The sequence below is a fragment of the Chiloscyllium punctatum genome, chromosome 42 (genome assembly GCF_047496795.1).
Source record: "Chiloscyllium punctatum isolate Juve2018m chromosome 42, sChiPun1.3, whole genome shotgun sequence".
NCBI lineage: Eukaryota > Metazoa > Chordata > Chondrichthyes > Orectolobiformes > Hemiscylliidae > Chiloscyllium > Chiloscyllium punctatum.
Window position 1 is genome coordinate 44841126 of NC_092780.1, and position 17883 is coordinate 44859008.

The 17883-nt window shown below is 42.9% G+C and overlaps 1 protein-coding gene across 1 annotated transcript in view; it reads left to right on the forward strand.

The window, feature by feature from the left end:
• The window catches only part of LOC140465923 (aquaporin-2-like), a 72100-nt gene that overhangs the window by 44342 nt on the left and 9875 nt on the right, over positions 1-17883 (forward strand). The gene's annotated exons all lie outside the window — the stretch shown is intronic.

The following is a 17883-nucleotide window of genomic DNA, read 5'->3' on the forward strand; positions in this document are numbered from 1 at the left end:
ACTCAAAAGAGTGCTCTTAGCCTGAAGCACCCTCTTTTCTGTATCAGATCTATAATATTCAGTCAAAAACGTGGTTTCCTTTTGGATAAAATGTCTGATCTGCAAGAAATGGAAGAGGTCCCGACTCGACAATCTATATGTCTGAGTTATTTGATGAAACAACACCAATGGTTCACCTCAAACCGATGTTGCAATCAAGAGACTCCCCTATCCGCCCAGGATTTAAACCTGGGATCATTGTCCTTGGCTGGAAACCTGACATACCAACTATGGGAGTAAGAAAAGATGTTTTAGACATATTACCCTCCATCTGCCCTCCATGCTTTGACCATGTTAGTAACTAGTGGATTACAGTAATGTTCCACCACTGTCCTCATTTTATCTAAAAGCAGCTGGTCAATAAGAGAACACCGTCTGGGTGGCCTCAATATCCAACCATGCCAACACCGAGTCATCATAGGCTCAATCATTTACAAAAGGTTCAGTTGATATCGTCTAATGTCCAGGAGGTCCACTCCCCCCAATCCCTGGGGCAATTGTAGTTTCATAAGCTTAATAAGGTGCCGCTTATAGCACCAAATAAAAGAACCAGCCATTCAATTTCTGAAATGTTTGCCTTGGAAAGATCAAAAGGAGCATCTGCAAAGGATTCAATAAGCGAGGAAGAACATTCATTTTAATAAGAGCGACTTGACCCAACCATGATATTGGAAGGGCCCTCCATCTTTGAAGGTCTTGTTTAATCTTGTCAAAGAAATGAACAAAATTAGCCTTGAACAACTGATCAAAGCCAGGGGCAGCAGAGAGGCCCAAGTAAAGAAAACCTCCCTATGCCCACTTAAAGGGGAACCCACCTTCCACATCAGACCCTAAGACCCTAAGACCCCCTTAAGCATAGCCTTCCACTTTGAAACATTGATCTTGTAACTTGAGAAAGAACCAAATGAATTAATACACTGTATCAATCAGGGCACCGAGATTGCCAGGTTCAAGAGAAAAATTACAACATCATCTGCATATCGTGTAATCTTCTGCAACTTCGAACCCACCTTTGGGGCAGCCATATTAAGGTCCCCACAAATAACCTCTGCCAGTGGCTCAATCACTAACGCGAAGAGCAAAGGTGAGAGGGGACAGCCTTGCCAACTGCCCCTACCAATGTTAAAATGATCAGACCGTATACCATTAGAGAGAACCGCCGCCAGAAGATTATTGTAAAGGACCCTTATCCATCGAGTAAACACTTCACCGAAGCCAAACCGCTCCAAAAGATACAGCAATTCCACCTGGTCCAATGCCTTCTCCACATCCAAGGAAACCACCAACTCTTGATCAGATTGTTGCTGGAACACTTGAATCATGTTAAGCAACCTCATAACATTACTAGAGGATCAGCAACCCTTTATAAAGCTTGTCTGATCATCTTTAACAATAGAGGGTAGCACCCCTTCCACCCTCAAAGTCTTCAATAAAATTTTAAAATCAGAATTTAAGAGCGAGATGGGTCTGTAAGAAGCACAGTCTTCCAGGGTTTTCCCTTTCTTGAGGATAAGAAAGATATTTGCTTCTCTCAAGGATGGCGTGAGACAATCCCGACTATATGAATAGTTATACATGTCTAGCATTGGTCCTGACAGTATGTTTACAAATTCTTTATAAAACTGACTGGGCAAACCGTCAGGGCTGGGCACCTTTCCACTTTGAAGTTGCCTCAACGCCTCCTGTATCACTTGCGCTGTTAACCTAGCCTTAAGGAGAGACACACCAGAAAGATCCAGATTCCTAAAAAAAGACTCCATCTTATCTCGTCTATCCTCACAGCATTCAGACTGATACAGTTCAGAATAGAACCTCCGAAACACTGCATTGATCTTTTAGCATTACAGCTGACAGTCCCATTCCCTTCCCTGATAGAAGTAATAGACTGGGAGGCAATATGCCAAATATTTACCCAGCCTGTCACCATGCTCAAACAGCCTCTGCTTCACAAAGGAAAGTTCCTTCCTGCCTGTATGCGTGAACATGGAGTTTTATGTGGATTGGAGAGTTGTGATCCGCTGCAACTTAGTCACTAACAGTCTACTGTAATATGGTGTCTCAGCTGCCTCCAGGTGTGCCTTGAGCAGATGTTGCTGCTGTCCCTTCTGTCGCTTCTGGCTGGCAGAGTATGAGATAATAATCCCTCTAGCATAGGCCTTAGCAGTCTCTCAAAGAATGGATAGATCACCAACCGTACCAGCATTGGTGGCCAAAAAAGCTTCAAATTCCCGAGAGAAGTATTCTACAAACTTGCTGTCCCTGAGGATGAAGGGATCCATTCGCCAGTACCGTGAGCCCATTGCATCATCCTTAACCTTAACCATTAAATACACTGCTGCATGATCATAGATAGCAATATTCCCAATCGAACAAGATACCACCATATCCAGAAGAGCTGTAGGAGTTAGGAAAAAATCAATCCTTGTGTGGCACTTATGAGAATTGGAAAAGAATGTGAAGTTCCTGCCAGTGGGGTGGAGACAGCTCCAAACGTCCACCAACCCCAGTTCTACAACTGCTTAGAATGTGGAGAAAACTTTGGGGGGCCTTTGGGCATTCTATCCAGCACAGGATCCATAAGGCAATTAAAGTCCCGCCCCCCTGGTGGGCAGCACGGTGGCACAGTGATTAGCATTGCTGCCTCACAGCGCCAGAGACCCGGGTTCAATTCCCGCCTCAGGCGACCGACTGTGTGGAGTTTGCACATTCTCCCCATGTCTGCGTGGGTTTCCTCCGGGTGCTCCGGTTTCCTCCCACAGTCCAAAGATGTGCAGGTCAGGTGAATTGGCCATGCTAAATTGCCCGTAGTGTTAGGTAAGGGGTAAATGTAGGGGTATGGGTGGGTTGCGCTTCGGCGGGGCGGTGTGGACTTGTTGGGCCGAAGGGCCTGTTTCCACACTGTAAGTAATCTAATCTAATCTAAAAATAAAATGCCGCAATGCCAAGGCCATCGGCTTAGATAGTGCATCAGCCAGACATTTAAGGGGGTGGGTCAGAGGACAATAGACATTCTAAATATCATAATCCTCGCCACATATTAGGGCCTTAAGGATAACAAACCAACCATATTCATCAGAGAACTATGGCCACCCCATTTTCTTAGTGTTAAAGGATGAGAAAAACACCCAATCAACCCCACCATGCTGTAACTTCAAAGGTTCCTCGTCATTGAGATAGAATCTCCTGCAACAGGGCAACATCCACCCTCTCCTTTCTAAGGCTCGACAACACCTTTTTCCTTTTAACTGGTGAATGAATCCCTCTGATATTCCAGATGCACCATTTAAGAACGCTGCTAGCCACAATCCTTTACAATCCTCTTTGACCTGTCAAAGGAATAAAAAACTGGTGGAAGGCAAATTAGATATTTTTAGATCAGAGAAATTAACTGAATTATAACAGAAAGATGAAAAACTAAAGCAGTCATACAAAAAAATTCACAGAAGAATCTGAGTGTATCCCAGAATGTCACTACCTTAAAAATAATGTCTTGATGGGAAAATGGAGACCATCACATACACTGGCAGATGAGAAAATGAGCAAAAGGTTCATCAAGTTGTATTGCCAGTGGGTTATAGAAAGAAAGCTTTCCGGGTAGCATATGGGAGGTCATTAGGGAATAAGGAAAACTCAAGCCAAAATACAAAAGCCTTTTTATTGGCCTGGACCGCATAAGAATGTGGTTGAATTTTGCCAGACATGTTATACATGGTTGTTACTTGGAAAACTGCAGGCAGCAATAAAACTAGCACCCTTAATACCCATTCCTGTATTTGAGGAACCTTTTACAGTGGTGTTAATTGATTGCATAGGACCCCTACCTAAAACAAAAAGTGGGAATCAGTATTTGCTGACCATAATAGTGGCGTCACCTAGATATCCAGAGGCCATTGTATTATAAGCTAATAAGACCATAAGACATAAGAGCGGAAGTAAGGCCATTCGGCCCATCACGTCCACTCCGCCATTCAATCACGGCTGATGGGCATTTCAATCCATTTACCCGCATTCTCCCCGTAGCCCTTAATTCCTTGTGACATCAAGAATTTATGAATCTCTGCCTTGAAGACATTTAGCGTCCCAGCCTCCACTGCGCTCTGCGGCAATGAATTCCACAGGCCAACCACTCTCTGGCTGAAGAAATGTCTCTGCATTTCTGTTCTGAACTTACCCCCTCTAATTCTAAGGCTGTGTCCACGGGTCCTAGTCTCCTCGCCTAATGGAAACAATTTCCTAGACTCCACCCTTTCCAAGCCATGTATATCTTGTAAGTTTCTATTAGATCTCCCCTTAATCTTCTAAACTCCAATGAATACAATCCCAGGATCCTCAGCCGTTCCTCATATGTTGGACCTACCATTCCAGGGATCATCTGTGTGAATCTCCGCTGGACACGCTCTAGTGCCAGTATGTCCTTCCTGAGGTCTGGGGACCAAAACTGAACACAGCACTCCACATAGGGCCTAACCAGAGCTTTATAAAGTCTCAGTAGCACAACGGTGCTTTTATATTCCAACCCTCTTGAGATAATTGACAACATTGCATTTGCTTTCTTAATCACGGACTCAACCTGCATGTTTACCTTTAGAGAATCCTCAACTAGCACTCTCAGATCCCTTTGTACTTTGGCTTTACGAATTTTCTCACCGTTTAGAAAGTAGTCCATGCTTGTATTCTTTTTTCCAAAGTGCAAGACCTCGCATTTGCTCACATTGAATTCCATCAGCCATTTCCTGGACCACTCTTCCAAACTGTCTAGATCCTTCTGCAGCCTCCCCACATCCTCAGTACTACCTGCCTGTCCACCTAACTTTGTATCATCAGCAAACTTCACTAGAATACCCCCAGTCCCTTCATCCAGATCATTAATATATAATGTGAACAGCTGCAGCCCCAACACTGAACCTTGCGGGACACCACTTGTCACCGGCTGCCATTCCGAAAAAGAACCTTTTATCCCAACTCTCTGCCTTCTGTCAGACAGCCAAAATCTCAATCCATACCAGTAGCTCACCTCAAAAACCATGGGCCCTCCCCTTGCTCAGCAGCCTCCCGTGTGGCACCTTATCAAAGGCCTTTTGGAAGTCTAGGTAGACCACATCCACTGGGTTTCCCTGGTCTAACCTACTTGTCACCTCTTTAAAGAATTCCAACAGGTTTGTCAGGCATGACCTCCCCTTACTAAATCCATGTTGACTTGTTCTAATCCGACCCTGCTCTTCCAAGAATTTAGAAATCTCATCCTTAATGATGGATTCTAGAATTTTACCAATAACCGATATTAGGCTAATTGGCCTATAATTTTCCATCTTTTGTCTTGATCCTTTCTTGAACAAGGAGGTTACAACAGCGGTCTTCCAATCATCCGGGACTTTCCCTGACTCCAGTGACTTTTGAAAGATCTCAACCAACGCCTCCGCTATTTCCTCAGCCACCTCTCTCAGAACTCTAGGATGTAGCTCATCGGGGCCAGGAGATTTATCAATTTTAAGACCTTTTAGCTTTTCTAGCGCTTTCTCTTTTGTAATGGCAACCATACTCAACTCAGCCCCCTGACTCCCTTTAATTGTTGGGATATTACTCATGTCTTCCACTGTGAAGACTGATGCAAAGTACTTATTAAGTTCTCCTGCTATTTCCTTATCTCCCATCACCAGGCTTCCAGCATCAGTTTGAAGTGGTCCAATGTCTACTTTTGCCTGTCGTTTGTTTCTTATGTATTGAAAGAAACTTTTACTATCATTTCTAATATTACTAGCTAGCCTACCTTCATATTTGATCCTCTCCTTTCTTATTACTCTCTTTGTTATCCTCTGTTTTTGTAGCCTTTCCAATCTTCTGATTTCTCAGTGCTCTTGGCCACTTTATAGGATCTCTCTTTTTCTTTGATAGATTTCCTGACTTCCTTTGTCAGCCATGGCTGTCTAATCCCTCCCCGGATAATCTTTCTTTTCTTGGGGATGAACCTCTGTACAGTGTCCTCAATTATACCCACAAACGCCTGCCATTTTTGCTCTACTGTCTTCCCCGAGAGCCTCTGCTTCCAGTCTATTTTTGTCAGTTCCTCTCTCATGCCCTCATAATTACCTTTATTTAACTGTAACACCATTACATCCAATTTTGCCTTGTCTCTTTCAAACTCCAGACTGAACTCTACCATATTATGATCGCTGCTTCCTAAGTGTTCCCTTACTTTAAGATTTTTTATAAAATCTGGTTCATTACATAGCACTAGGTCCAGAATAGCCTGCTCCCTTGTGGGTTCCATGATAAGCTGTTCCAAAAAGCCATCCTGTAAGCATTCCATGAATTCCCTTTCTTTGGATCCACTAGTAACATTATTTACCCAGTCCACCTGCATATTGAAGTCTCCCATGATCACCGTGACCTTGCCTTTCTGACATGCCTTCTCTATTTCCCGGTACATGTTGCGCCCCTGGTCCTGACCACTTTTAAGAGGTCTGTACATAACTCCTACTATGGTTTTTTTGCCTTTGTAGTTCCTCAATTCCACTCACACAGACTCCACATCATCCGATGCTATGTCATTCAGGGCCATAGATTTAATTTTGTTCTTAACTAACAAGGCAACCCCGCCCCCTCTGCCCACCTTCCTGTCTTTTTGATAAGTTGAAAATCCTTGGATGTTTAACTGCCAGTCCTGACCCCCCTGTAACCACGTCTCTGTGATGCCTACCACATCATAATCATTCATGATGATCTGTGCCAGTAGTTCATCTGCTTTGTTACGAATGCTACGTGCATTCAGGTAAAGTGCCTTAATGCTAACTTTCTTATCATTAGAGATATTGGAAGTCATAACATGTCCTAAGTTATCCTTCCTTTTTGCTGCATTCCCAGTCTGTCTCAAGTTTAAATCCGCCTGCACAAATGCTATCCTGCTGCTTATCTTTCCATTTAACTCCATACTCCCTGTCGCTTTCACTTTCCCTTCCCCCCAACTCAGAAGTTTAAAGTCCTACTGACCACCCTATTTATCCTCTTCGCTAGAACATTGGGTACCTGATCGGTTCAGGTGGAGACCGTCCCAACGGTACAGATCCCCCCTGTTCCAAAACTGATGCCAATGCCCCATGAAGTGGAATCCCTCTTTCGCATACCAATCCCTTAGCCACGTGTTTACTTCCCTAATGCAGTATCATAGCTACTTCCCTAATGCAGTATCATAGCTAAATCGATTATAGAGTTACTCAGATTCTTGGCTAGATGTCGACTACCCACAGAGATACAATCAGATCAAGAGTCAACTTTTATGTCAAAGTTAGTCAAACAAGTTCTAGATAGTTTAGAAATAAAACACTTCAAGTCCACTACGTACCATCCAGAATCACAAGGACTATTAGGACGGTGACATCAAACTTTAAAGACCACATTGAGGACTTATAGTCAAAACTATCTCGAGGATTGGGATACAGAAATTCCATTGGTACGAGGGAGGCTCCTAATGAATCAACTAAATTCAGTCCATTTGAATTAGTTTTTGGGCATGAGGTGAGAGGATCACTGAAATTAATTAAGGAGAAATTGGTAGATCAGATTCAGAGACCACACATTTGGACTACGTGTCAAATTTTAGGGAAAGATTAACTTGAGCTGGGAAGTTGGCAAGACAGCATTTGAAAGTAGCACAGTTTATGATGAAACAGGAAGCAGACAAGAAATCAAAATGTCGCAATTTTGCTCATGACGATAAAGTGTTACTTTTACTTGCACATAGTTTAGTGGACCTTCTCAAATCAAAAGAAAATTGAGTGAAGCAAATTATTTGATAAAAAGGCCAGATAGAAAGAAATCTCACAGAATATGTCACATGAATATGCCCAAAAGGTATTTTGACAGGGAAGGAAAGTAAATGGAGAATGCGTTACTGGTTACAATACAGCGTGAAAAACCAAGTTCAGAGGATTCTGAATTGGACATTCTTCAAATTAAATTGAATGAGGAAGTTCTTGCAAATTGGAATAAATTACCAAGTTACCTCCCAAAGGAAAATTAAAATACTCTGAAAGTTATTACAATCACACAGGGAGATATGTGGAAATAAGCTGGGTAGTACTAATTGAATTTTGTATTATGTTGAAATAGAAAATGCTGTTCCAATTAAGCAACAATTAGGCTCAACCTTCTAAAGTTGGCACACGTTCAAAAAAAGAGTGAATGCATGCCCAAGGACAATATAATCGAAGTGAGGTCAGAGAGTGGAGATCACCCATTGCAACAGTGCCAAAACCAGATGGTGTTCAACAATTATGTAGGGACTATTGCAAAGTCAATGCAGTTACAAATTCTGATTCATATCCTATTCCACGTTTGAAAGGCTGCATTGAGAAGCTAGGACAAGCAACTTATATTTCTAAGTTGGACTCACTTAGAGGATATTGGCAGGTACCTTTACCTTTATCTGAAAGGGCAAAGACAATTTTGGCTTTCTTGACATCAAATGGACTATACCAATTTAAAATCATACTATTTGGTATGAAAGATGTGCCAGCCACATTTCAAAGACTGACCAATAAAGTAACTTCCAGATGACAATCGATGAAGAGAGCAATGCTATGATTCCTGGGATTGAGTGAACTTGAGTGGAAATTCTTACCGACGTTTGGCAGTGTGGCTGCTCCACTGACTGACCTATTGAAGAAATACAGAAAATTTCAGTGGATGGAGGACTGTCAGAAGGCATTTAACAGTCTGAAAGCTGTGTTAACCACTGCCTCAGTATTAGCAATACCGAATTACACAAAGCCATTCAAGGTGACTATCGATGCGACTGATGTGGATGTTGGAGCTACAAGTAGACAATGAGAAGATAAAAAGACCTATTGGGTATTTTTCCAGATACTTGAACAATGATCAATGGATATATTGAGAAGGAGACCTTCAGCTTGGTTCCAGTGCTGCAACATTTTAACATTTATTTTACCAGTAACATGTCTCAGACGATTGTATATACTGACCACAGCCCCTTAAAGTTTTTGGAGAAACTCAAGGAGAAAATTCCAGATTGTTGAGATGGAGTTTATTAGCGCAGCCATTCAGTTTGAAAATTATACACATGGCAGGATGACAAAACATAATTTCTGACATGTTTTCACAAGGGGGATGAAGGAAGACAGACAGTCAGTGGCAGAAAAAAATGGAGGGAAATAGATCATCACAGTGAATATTTGCATGCTTAGTGTCAATGCAATGTATATGTATTGTATTGGACTAATACAGTCAAGCCTTTGAGGAGAAAGTGAGGACTGCAGATGCTGGAGATCAGAGCTAAAAATGTGTTGCTGGAAAAGCGCAGCAGGTCAGGCAGCATCCAAGGAACTGAGGAAGAGAGCTTCTTCAAGGAAGGCATCCTTGTAAGAGGATTCGCAGTAGGTTAAAATCTTAAGATTCCTGAAGAAGGGCGTAGGTTAAGATTCTTGAAGAAGGGTGTATGCCTGAAACGTCGATTCTCCTGTTCCTTGGATGCTGCCCGACCTGCTGCACTTTTCCAGCAATACATTTTCAGCTCTAATACAGTAAAACTAAAGGTTTTAAAAATGAACCTACCTTTGTATATTTAAAGGGTTGAGTGTAGGGTGCTGGAAAAACACAGCAGCTCAGGCAGCATCCGAGAAGCAGGAGAATCAAAGTTTTGGGCATAAGCCCTTCATCCTAGTTTTTTTTAAGGGGTGAGGTGTGATGATGTTGTGGCTTTAAGAGGATATTTTATCCTGGTTTCTTTTAGCAAGAGCAATTGGAGTGGCATGGTGGCTCAGTGGTTAGCAGTGGTTCAATTCCAGCCTCAGGCGACTATCTGTGTGGAGCTTGAAGGGATCTAGTCTGGTCCATAATACTAACTCAACAAATATCTTTATCTTCAATTACGTTGGTGTGGTCCTGTTTGCCGAGCTGGGAATTGGTGTTGCAGACGTTTCGTCCCCTGTCTAGGTGACATCCTCAGTGCTTGGGAGCCCCCTGTGAAGCGCTTCTGTGATCTTTCCTCCGGCATTTGTAGTAGTTTGAATCTGCCGCTTCCGGTTGTCAGTTCCAGCTGTCCGCTGCAGTGGTCGGTATATAGGGTCCAGGCCAATGTGCTGTGGATGAGTGCCATGCCACTAGGAATTCCTACACTGTTCTCTGTTTGGCTTGGACTATAATAGTAGTGTTGTCCCAGTCGAATTCATGTTGCTTGTCATCTGTGTGTGGATACTAAGGATAGCTGGTCGTGTCGTTTCGTGGCTAGTTGGTGTTCATGGATGCGGATCGTTAGCTGTCTTCCTGTTTGTCCTACAGTGTATTGTGCAGTCCTTGCACGGGATTTTGTACATTACATTGGTTTTGCCCATGCTGGGTATCGGGTCTTTTGTCCTGGTGAGTTGTTGTCTGAGTGTGGCTGTTGGTTTGTGTGCTGTTATGAGTCCAAGTGGTCGCAGTAGTCTGGCTGTCAGTTCGGAAATGCTCTTGATGTATGGTAGTGTGGCTAGTCCTTTGGGTTGTGGCATGTCCTCATTCCGTTGTCTTTCCCTTAGGCATCTGTTGATGAAATTGCGGGGGTATCCATTTTTGGCGAATACATTGTATAGGTGTTCTTCTTCCTCTTTTTGCAGTTCTAGTGTACTACAGTGTGTTGTGGCCCTTTTGAACAGTGTCTTGATGCAACTTCTTTTGTGTGTGTTGGGGTGGTTGCTTTCGTAGTTCAGGACTTGGTTTGTGTGTGTGGCTTTCCTGTATAACTTTATGGTGAATTCTCCGTTCGGTGTTCTCTGTACCATCACATCTAGGAATGGGAGTTGGTCGTCCTTTTCTTCCTCTCTTGTGAATCGGATTCCTGTGAGTGTGGCGTTGATTATCCGGTGTGTGTTCTCTATTTCTGTGTTTTTAATGATTACAAAGGTGTCATCCACATATCTGACCCAGAGTTTGGGTTGAATTTGCGGTAAGACTGTTTGTTCTAATCTTTGCATTACCGCTTCTGCTATGAGTCCAGAGATGGGTGAGCCCATGGGTGTGCCATTGATTTGTTTATATATTTGGATGTTGAATGTGAAGTGTGTTGTGAGGCACAGGTCCAGTAGTTTGAGTATGCCGTCTTTGTTGATAGGTTCAACATCCTGTTGCCTGTTCTGTATGTCCAGCAGGTTGGCTATTGTTTCTCTGGCTAGGGTTTTGTTGATAGAGGTGAACAGTGCCGTTACATCGAATGAGACCATGATTTCTTCCTTGTCTTTGTGTATATTTCTGATGATGTCCAAGAATTCCTGTGTTGATTGTATAGATTGTCTGGATCCGCTGATCACGTGTTTCAGTTTCTGCTGTAGTTCTTTAGCCAGTTTGTGTGATGGTGTCCCTGGTAGTGATACTATGGGTCTGAGTGGGATGTCTGGTTTGTGCACTTTAGGTAATCCATAGAATCTGGGGGTGTTGTTGCTTTCAGGTTTCATTCTTTGTAGGTCAAACCTGGTTATCTGTCCGTTGTTTTGTCGATTCCTCAGTGTGTTTAGATTAGATTAGATTAGATTAGATTACTTACAGTGTGGAAACAGGCCCTTCGGCCCAACAAGTCCACACCGCCCCGCCGAAGCGTAACCCACCCATACCCCTACATCTACATCTACATTTACCCCTTACCTAACACTATGGGCAATTTAGCATGGCCAATTCACCTGGCCTGCACATCTTTGGACTGTGGGAGGAAACCGGAGCACCCGGAGGAAACCCACGCAGACACGGGGAGAACGTGCAAACTCCACACAGTCAGTCGCCTGAGGCAGGAATTGAACCCGGGTCTCAGGCGCTGTGAGGCAGGTGTTGTTTATCCTATTGTTGAGCAGTGGAGTGGGGTCAAACCCCTGATAACAAGGAAAAGACAAACACATAACCTCAACACCAAGGAGAGGGAAGCACTAAAATCACTAAGAACCGATAAGGACATAATTATATTACCAGCAGACAAAGGCAGAATGACGGTCATCCTGGACAAAGCAGAGTACATCCAAAAAGCACAACTACTTGCAGATACCAACACCTACCAAAAGAGGGAGTTTGACCCCAGACATCCCATTCAAACCCATAGTTTGACATACAGAACAGACAACAGGACGTTGAACCTATCAACAAAGACGGCATACTCAAACTACTGGACCTGTGCCTCACAACACACTTCACATTCAACAACCAAATATATGAAAAAATCTACGGCACACACATGGGCTCACCCATCTCAGGACTCATGCAGAAGCGGTAATGCAAAGGTTAGAACAAACAGTCGTACCGCAAATTCAACCCAAACTCTGGGTCAGATATGTGGATGACACCTTTGTAATCATTAAAAACACAGAAATAGAGAACACACACCAGATCATCAACGCCACACTCACAGGAATCAGATTCACTCGAGAGGAAGAAAAGGACGACCAACTCCCATTCCTAGACGTGATGGTACAGAGAACACCGAACGGAGAATTCATCACAAAGGTATACAGGAAAGCCACACACACAAACCAAGTCCTGAACTACGAAAGCAACCACCCCAACACACACAAAAGAAGTTGCATCAAGACACTGTTCAAAAGGGCCACAACACACTGTAGTACACCAGAACTGCAAAAAGGGGAAGAAGAACACCTATACAATGTATTCGCCAAAAATGGATACCCCCGCAATTTCATCAACAGATGCCTAAGGGAAAGACAACGGAATGAGGACATGCCACAACCCAAAGGACTAGCCACACTACCATACATCAGGAGCATTTCCGAACTGACAGCCAGACTACTGCAACCACTAGGACTCATAACAGCACACAAACCAAAAGCCACACTCAGACAACAACTCACCAGGACTAAGGACCTGATACCCAGCATGAGCAAAACCAATATAGTGTACAAAATCCCATGCAAGGACTGCACAATACACTACATAGGACAAACAGGAAGACAGCTAACGATCCGCATCCATGAACACCAACTAGCCACGAACGACACGACCAGCTATCCTTAGTATCCACACACGCAGAGGACAAGCAACATGAGTTCGACTGAGACAACACAACTATTATAGTCCAAGCCAAACAGAGAACAGCCAGGGCATTCCTAGAGGCTTGGCACTCATCCACAGATTCAATCAATAAACACATTGACCTGGACCCAATATACCGACCACTGCAGCGGACAGCTGGAACTGACAACCGGAAGCGGCAGATTCAAACCACTACAAATGCCGGAGGAAAGATCACAGAAGCGCTTCACAGGAGGCTCCCAAGCACTGAGGATGTCACTTAGACAGGGGACGAAACGTCTACACCAGAAATTCCCAGCTCGGCGAACAGAACCACAACAATGAGCACCCAAGCTACAAATCTTCGCACAAACCTCGATCTTCAATTAAGTGTTGTCCTTCCTCATCTGTATGTAAGGATACAAGTGAGAGTGGGGCATATCTTTTTGTGGCTAGTTGATGTTCATGTATCCTGGTGGCTAGTTTTCTGCTTACTTGTCCAATGTAGTGTTTGTTGCAGGTTGTGCGAGGTGTTTTGTAAATTATATTAGTTTTGCTTGTTGTCTGTATAGGGTCTTTCAAGTTCATTAGCTGCCGCTTTAGTGTGTTGGTGGGTTTGTAGGCTACCATAATGCCAAGTATCTAAGTAGGGGAGAGTGGCTAGGGTTTCTAGACATGTTTTTTCTGCTTGTTAGGGTTTGTTGCTAAAGAAATCAGCACTTTCACTAGTATCCTAACATATGGATGAGGAAGAACACCACTTCGACTGGGACAACACATCCATCCTAGGACAAGCCAAACAGAGACATGCATGAGAATTTCTAAAAGCATGGCACTCCAACTGGAACTCTATCAACAAACACATTGACTTAGATCCCATTTACCACCCCTGAGAAATGACATCACCACAGAAAATTGTCACCACAGGAAATGACATCACCAACCCAAGAAAACCTAAACACACATAAAGTGTGTGCTATGCCACCAGTGCTTCATCTGGAGACTCAATAATGCTGTTACCTAGTATGGTGATGAAACAGCTGAAAACGAACCTTCCAGCTCAGTGAGCAAACCTACGTACAGAATCTCAACCTGAATTACAAATCTTCTCAAAACTGATGAATTCTATGTCAGGTGAGGCTGTAAGGTTGTAAGCTCCCAAGGTGGAAAATCTGGTGTTCTCCCTCCAGTTTACGTTTGGCCTTATTTTGATGGAGGCGGCGGCTCAGGTTGGATATGTCATTGGGGGAATGGGATGGGGAAGGGGGATTTGAAATGCCTGGCAACTGGGAAGTGGGGTTGATTGGAACATACAGACCATAGATGCTCTGTGAGTTTGCTAATTAGCATATAATTTCCTGCTTTCTGGCTCCCTTGTTTCTTGAATTGAGGAGTCACATTTGTAGCTTTCCAATCTGCAAGGATCTTTCCAGGAATCCAGCATTTTTTACAGTCAGCTTTTATATTACTTGCTAGTTTCCTGTCACACACTGCTGAAAATGTGTTGCTGGAAAAGTGCAGCAGGTCAGGCAACATCCAAGGATCAGGAGAATTGACGTTTTGGGCATGAACCCTTCTTCAGGAAACACATCTGCAGTCCTCACTTTCTCCTGTCACACACTAACTACTTTTTAAAGTTCACCCTTTGCAGGGATCTAAAAATGTCCCAGCCTTCTGGCCTACCACTAATTTTCACATTTCTCTTAAACTGATATCATTCTTTACCTCCTCAATTAGCCATGGATGCTGCGGCTTTTTTAGAGATTTTCTTTCTTAATGAAATGGATATTTATCTGTTGTGTATCAGTTCTCTGCTGACATCTTATTTTTTAAACAATTCCCTTTATTCATTTTACCTAAGCTTTTGATTATACATGTAGTTTTATTTCAATTATCGTTTTCGGAGGCTGAGGGGTGACTTTATAAAATCTTGAGGGGCGTGAATAGACAAGTTCTTTTCTCCCAGGATTGTGAGTCCAAAACTAGAAGGCATAGGTTTAGGGTGAGAGGAGAAAGATTTAAATGGGGCCTAAGGGACAACCTTTTCATGCAGAGGGTGAGGTATGTTTGGAATGAGCTGCCAGAGAAAGCTGTGCAGGCTGATACCGTTACAACATTTAAAGGGCATCTGGATGGGTATATGAATAGTAAGGGTTTAGAGGGATATGGGCCAAATGATGGCAAATGGGACTAGATTAGTTTAAGATATGGTTATTCAAGAAAGGGAAAATGGATAACCCTGGGAACTACAGACCAGTCAGTCAGTCTTATGTCTGTGGTGGGCAAATTATTGGAGAGGATTCTGAGAGACTGGATTTATGATTATTTGGAAAAACAGCTTGATTACAGATAGTCAACATGGTTTTGCCTCACTTACTGAGTTCTTTGAAAACAGGACAAAACATATTGATGGAGATAGAGCAGTGTATGTAGTTCCTCATGGTAGGCTCATTCAGAAAGTAAGGAGGCATAGGACATGGAAATCTGTCTGAATACACAATTAGCTGACCCATAGAAAGCAAAGGTTGGTAGAAAATGGAAAGTATTCAGCCTGGAGCTTGGTGACCAGTGGTGTTCCACAGGGATCTGTTCTGGGACCTGTGCTCTTTGTGATTTTATAAATGACTTGGATGAGCAAGTGGAAGGTTGTATTTGTAAATTTGCTCTTGACAGGAAGGTTGGTGAATTGGCAAATAGTGTGGAGGGCTGTTATAGGTTGCAACGGAACATTGACAGGATGCAGAGCTGGGCTGAGAAGTGGCAGATGGAGTAAAACCTGCAAAACTGTGAAATAATTCATTTTGGAAGGTTGAATTTGAATGCAGAATATAGGGTCAAAGGCAGGATTCTTGGCAATGTGAGAAACAGAGGAATCTTGGGATCCACGTCCACAGATCCCTCAAAACTGCCACCCAAGTTGATCACGTCGTTAAGGCGGCATATGATGTATTGGATTTCATTAACAGAAGGATTGAAGTTAAGAGCCAAGAGGTTATGCTGCAGCTCCATAAAGCCCTGGTTAGACCACACTTAGAACATTGTGTTCAGTTCTGGTTGCTTCATTATAGGATGGATGTGGAAGTTTTAGAGGGTGCAGAGATTTACTAGGATATTGCCTGAACTGGAGGGCATGTCTTATGAAGAAATGTTGAGGGAGCTAGTACTTTTCTCATTGAAATGAAGAAGGATGAGAGGTGACTTGATAGAGGGGTAGAAGATGATGAGAGGCATAGATGGAGTGGATAGCCAGAGACTTTTTCCCAGGGTGGAAATGGCTATCATGAGGGGGCATAATTTTAAGGTGACTGGAGGAAGGTTTACAGGAGGTCAGTTCTTTACACAGACTGGTGGGTGCATGGAATGCACTGCCAGCAGTGGTAGTAGAGTCAGATACATTAGGGACATTTAAGTGACTTTTGGATAGGCACATGGATGATAATAAAGTGAAGAGCATGTAGGATTAGTTTGATCTTACAGTATGATAAAAGGTTGGCACAAGATTGAGGGCTGAAGGGCCTGTACTATAACATACTGTTCTATGCTCTATTTCAAATCAACCTGTTGGATTAACCCAGAGTCATGTGACTTGTCATCCTGAAGTTGGTAGTGACTTTCTGAACTATTGCAGTTCTTGATGTATAGTTACATTAACAATGCCATTAGAGAGAAAATTCCAGGCTTTTAAATGTGTGATAGTGAGGGTATTCAAAAATCAAATTTTTGATTTCCTGTCTGCCTCCTGGTTAATCATTTGCCATGCTACTTCTAAATGCAGAGTTAGGATTAGGGTTAACTGTTCCCTAGAATTTGATATATAGTCAAAATATGCACTCTCTGAACTCTGACTCACTTATTGCTCCTTAATTAATTCCAGTGGTCCTCTGACCTCATGGCCCAAAATTAATTCAAATAGACTGAATTTAGTTGATTCATTTGGTATATCTCCAGTTGCAAAAAGAACAAATGGGATTCCTTTATCCTGATTGTTGGGATAGTCTTGCCTGTAAGCCCTCAACATAGTCTTTAAAGTTTGATGCCATCATTCTAATGTTCCCTGTGATTGTGGATAGTACACATGGATTTGAATTATTTTATTGCTAACAATCCACAACTTCCTTGGATAATGATGATGTAAAATTTGACTCAATCTGATTGCGCCTCTGTGGGTCATCTGCATCTTGTAAAAAATTTGAGTAACTCTTCTACAATCCTTCAATCTGTGATATTGTATGACGGAATGACCTCTGGAATCAGTGGACATATCTAATATCATCAACAAACACTGATTCCCATTTTTTGCTTTGGTTCAGGGTCCTACACAATCAATCAAAACCTTTATAAAAGGCTCCTCAAATGAAGGAACGGGTATTAAGGGGGCTGGTTTTATTACTGTTTTCCAATTACTTGACACGTATAACATGCCTGGCAAAATTCATCCACATCTTTATGCAGTCCAGGCCAATAAAAAGGTTTTGTATTTTGGCTGGAATTTTCCTTACTCCCAAGTAACCTCCCACTGGTAATTCATATGCTACCCACAACACTTCCTTTCTATAACCCACTGGTAATACAAGCTGATGAACTTTTACCCATTTTCTCATCTGCCATGGTCTCCACTTTCTCCTAGTTGATCTTAAAAATGATGTCTTGATGGGGAAATGAAGACTGCAGGTGCTGGAGACCAGAGTTGAAAAGTGTGGTGCTGGAAAAACACAGCAGACCAAGCAGCATCCGAGGAGCAGGAGAATCGACGCTTCGGGCATAAGCCCTTCTTCAGGAATGAGGCTGGTGTGCCAAGTGGGCTGAAATAAAAGGTGGGGGGGGGGGGGGGGGGTGGTGGGAATACGA